The sequence below is a fragment of the Juglans regia genome, chromosome 15, assembly GCF_001411555.2.
Source record: "Juglans regia cultivar Chandler chromosome 15, Walnut 2.0, whole genome shotgun sequence".
Lineage (NCBI taxonomy): Eukaryota > Viridiplantae > Streptophyta > Magnoliopsida > Fagales > Juglandaceae > Juglans > Juglans regia.
Genome location: NC_049915.1, coordinates 16,095,247 through 16,100,336, shown reverse-complemented (window position 1 = coordinate 16,100,336; position 5,090 = coordinate 16,095,247). Strand labels below are relative to the sequence as shown.

The window sequence follows — 5,090 nt, the reverse complement described above, 5'->3', positions numbered from 1 at the left end:
TTGTGGTGTTATTGGTGCCTTTTTTTTTTTTTTTTTTTCCTTCATGTGGGTCTCATATATACTCATTTTTTTTAAAGTGATCGCAACATTTAAAGGGTTTTTCAGTTCATATAGATATCTAATCAATGTGATCATGCTTAGTGGGAAAACAGCAGACAAAAATAGCAAATGAATTGAAGAAAGAAAACATGCGAGGACTGCACTTATCAGAAACCGCCAGGAACAGAGGAAAAAGAGAGAGGCTTAAGACGGTTTTTAATTTTTTTAACTTAAGGCTTCTGACAGGCTTGGAAATAAGAAATGAAAGACTAATTCGTGTGAAGAGACCATAATAGCAAAGCCATAAGACCATTAATTGCATTTTTATATTAAAAAAAAAATCAATGTTTTATAATTGGAAATATTTATTCTCGTTTTGAGCAATATTTTTCTTCATTTTGAGCATTTGTCATCTTTAGCTATCCTAGTTGATATAAAGAGGCAAAATAGACACTAAGCCTCGTTTGGAAACACAAATAATCTCATCTCATATTAAAAGTTTTCATAATTTTCTTTCCATATATGATCTAAACACATACTTTTGAATTTCAACTTTTTTATATAAACATTATTTAATAATTATAATTTTTTAAACTAAAAAAAATATTAAATTCAAAAATAAAAATAATATTTTAATTTAATAAATTATTTTGATTCAAATAATTTCATTATTATTTATAAATTTCTCTATCTCATTCTTCAAAGGAAGCCTAAGAAAAGAGCAAGAGTCACTCACCAATCGTCTTACAAAAGACCTCACGGACAGCCATATTTTTGTCCATCAAACACAACACTATTTATACGCGGATAGACCCTTCTATTAGGGAAGATGTCCCAGCCAACCGAGAACGTACAAGTTAATACAGGAAATTAAATATTACATTTCCTTTTCTAACTTTATACGGAAAAGATTTGGAAAGCCATATTTGGTGGCTCTGAAGCATTGCCAATTGTCTAGTTATTGTTAAGTCTAAAAATTGACTAAAAGTTGAAGTTTTGGTTAAAATTAAAATCATTGAAAATATTAATTTGCATTAGACTATCTGTTACAAAGTCAAAATAATAATATAATATTAGATATTTTAATAATAATTTAATTTTTTTAATATTTTTCAAATACATTCCATATATTAATTAATAATTTAAATTTTACTTAAAATTATTATTTTTCAACTATTTTTTTCCTCAGCCTAATTATCCAACAAACATATTGCCAACTTGGAGAATATTTTTAGAGTAAAATATTATTTTAGAGATGAACAATAGTTGCCCAAACTTGGAGAATTATTTGACTTTAATGTAGCTCAAAAGTGGATCATTGGAGTTTTGACTACTCTAATGCTGACCACTTTAGTAAAAGTTAGCCAAAATTTGACTAGGCACTACAAGGCCAATGCGAGTGCTCTAATGAACAATTAACAACTAAATATTAGGAAAGAAGCAGGGACTTAAATATGGCGACAAGGACTAGGTACGGTGAGTGAAAACCCAACAAGTATTGTTAATATAAGTACGGCATGCCGCATGCCTTGGTTCCAATTATTTCAATGAATGGAAATGAATCATCACCATCATTATTTGTTTTTGGGTTGTTCTCAGTATTTAGATGATTTAATTAATAACATTAATGTCTCTTATCGATCTAATATATACATATATGCATGTGTATATCTACACCACAATTAGAGAGAGAGAGAGAGAGAGAGAGAGAGAGAGAGAGAGATGTCAGCAGAGGATATAGGCAAAAATACTAGGGAAGAATACTCAATGAAAGGTGGAAAGGGTGTGTACAGCTACACAAACAACTCCTACCAGGTAACCATCAATCTTAATCTGATTGTAGTCCTCATCTTCCTGCAACTAATTTTGTTATAGCTGCACAGAAAATAGAAACCCACAACACAAGAATATCTAATAGGGTCCACACTACTAAAGCTGTTTTTGTTCTCTTTGGGTATACTTCACCTCTAATGATGAAAAGAAATTGCCGAGGCTTAGTAAGTTGTATAGGCGGCCGGGGCCGGCGCTCCACGTTCTATCTAGGTTCCGCTCTTACGTACACCCCACCTCACATAGAAGAAGGGGAACTTCTTCCTTAGAAGACCCCGTGTGGGTGGGAGGGGATTCATTCAATCATTCATTCATCATATACGTCTTCCTTCCATGATCTATTTCATGTCAATTCTAATTAGTTATTAAAATGCCTACTTTACAAAGAGAATGTCGTTTCCGAATCAAGCTCAATTACAACACACTCTGATCCCCATGAAAGTTATAAATAGAAACTTTATGAACTTAGGTGACTTGACAAAGTAATTTGATGCATCACATCAAATAATATTAGTTTGATGTACTATCACATCTACATTACAATAAAAAGATGTTTTTTTATAAGAGTTTTACAATTTGATGCACCATATCAAATAATATCAATTTGTAAATTAATATTTTATAAGAAAAATTATACTTTCAAGTCGGCATGGAGGACCCACCTTTACACCAAAGATTGGCATGTCAAGTAGTGTGAAATTAAGTATATGTGCCATACTGGCTTGAAAGTATAAGGTCTAAGTACTTGAAAAAGAAAAAAAATTTGCAAGATCACTTCCTCCCAACATGTTTAATTCCTCAAGCTGTACTTTAGATGATCTACTAGTTGATTCAAGATCTGGGTGATTCACCCCATTTAACTAGTGCCACAATCGGTCGGGAAACCGAAATGATGGCAGAAGAACAAATGAATTGTACATTCAGAGTAGTGTAACAAACAAAAGACAAATATATAGTCCTATGAATAGGTCAAGAGGTCGAGTAAAGTCTTGATGTTTTATCTGTCTTTCCTTCGTATCCAAGTAGCAGGATGTGTATTGTTACAGGGAGTGATAATGAAAGAACTGTTGAATAGAACACTCATTTGAACAAAGACTTTCAATCAAATTAAGGACTTCGGTCATCTCAGATACTTTTTGGGTATTGAGGTAGCTCAGTCCAAGGGAGTGAGTTTGTGGGCAACTCGCATGTTGTCAATTCGAATGTTTTATAATTTGCTTTCTTTCCATCTCTCTCCAAATCTAATGTGGGAGTTTTCAGTTGGCAAGCAGTCACTTATGTTTCATTAAAATAATGGAATACTAATTTATGGTAGCAGCAATGATAATCTTATTTGGTTTCTGTAGTTTTGTAGTTAGAATGATCAAACATGGTGAAATTTTTTTGGTATTTTCAGTGAGATGTCATTGGTACTGCAAAAGAGCTAATCACTGATGCAATCATAGAAAAGCTTGATTTCAACAACATTGTTCTGTCAAACACGTTTCGAATTGCAGATTTAGGTTGCTCTCTTGGGCCTAACACGTTTTTTGCAGTACAAAGCATAATTGAGGCAGTGCAGTGCAAGGGTAAATGCCAGGGACTAGATCCTCAGCTGCTTGAATTTCAAGTTTTCTTCAAATGATTTCAATACTCTCCTCTCATCTCCCCCACCAGATGGGCAGTATTATGCTGCTGGTGTGGCAGGTTCTTTCTATTCTCACTTGTTTCCCACTTCATCTCAGCACTTTGTTCATTCCTCTTATGCCATCCATTGGCTTTCGAGGGTCCTGAAATCGGTAGTCAACAAAACCTCCCCTGCTTGGAATAAAGGAAGAATCTACATTTTAGATTCAGAAGATGATGTTGTCAAGGCCTATGAAGCTCAATATGCTGAAGATATGGAGTGTTTTCTGCATGCCAGGGCTCAAGAGGTTGTGTGTGGTGGGTTGATTGCTGGCCGTCCTAAGGGAGCCCCCCATTCTCAAACTCCACATACTTTCATTTTTAATCTTTGGGATCTTGCCTCATGGACATGGCCAGAAAGGTAGGAAATGATCAACCTCGTCCAGATTTTATTATCCTAATAAAAAGATCCTTACCATTTAAATCTCTTACTTTTTTTTTGGTTCAGGGTATAGTTAGTGAGGAAAAAGTGGACTCCATTAATATTCCAACGTATTGGATGTCTTCTCAAGAGCTTGAAGCTGCTGTGAATCGAAATGGAGAATTTAGATTAGAGAGAATGGAGAAATCGCCAGGCGTCACTAATGTTAGAGACCTTGCTAAAAGCGAATTAATTGCAACTAACATTCGAGCTCTGTCAGAGGGATTGATCAAGGCGCATTTTGGAGATATGATCTTAGACGAGCTCTTTGAGTTATACAGAATGAAAGTTGAAGAAGAACTACCCCTTGTCAAGTCATTGAGAAGCACTGATTTCTTTGCTCTTCTCCAACGCAACGCAAAGCAAAGGACTAAGAACTACTATTTTATTATTTTTTTTGTGGGTTTCCATTTTGCTGCTCTTCTTGTGCTATTGATGCTACTTCCTCGTTCGCTTCTTCTTCTTCTTCTTCTGCTGCTGCTGCTGCAGCTTCTTCTTCTTCGCTCACTACTTCTTCTTGGTTTTAATTTATATAATAATTAACGTGACAAGATTTGATTTGCTAAACTCAAAATTTTAAATTGATCTTATATATTATATCATGCCATATAAAAATTGTGTAAAGTGAACTTATAAATAGTCTCTTTTGAATTCTCCATCAAGAACCTGCCAGTAAATTGTGAAAACTTGAGAGGATACATCAAATTCTGAAATCATCTTGATTCTTTGATAATGCAGCATGTACAACGTGAAGCGAATCACCTTAAAAAAATAATGAATGCAGCCCAAGATTTATAGGACACCCCTATGATTGAATGGCTCAAAACTAACATCTTTTCTACATTTGAAATTTCAAAATCCTCCATTCTGATGCAAACAACCATGCTCTTACGAAAAACCATAAGGCTCTTGAGAAAGTAATTCCACAATAATTTATTTAAAAATAGTAACTACACCAGGCCACTTTCTAAACCAAGGATGATGCTAGTGGGCCGCCCAGTTTTTATCACTGGGCCAATCTACAACGGTTACTTGAACCGAAAGAAAAGATACTTCAAACAGAGTCATCGTTTGCCAAAAAGTCTCACTATGCCGTGCAGCACAACGAAAGAACAGATTCAAATAAATGTATCGC

The 5,090-nt window shown here is 34.4% G+C and overlaps 1 pseudogene; it reads left to right on the top strand.

Annotated features, from left to right (window-relative positions):
• Positions 1-1,493: 1,493 nt before the first annotated feature.
• LOC108997741 lies at positions 1,494-4,707 on the top strand (annotated as a pseudogene).
• The last annotated feature ends 383 nt before the right edge of the window (positions 4,708-5,090 follow it).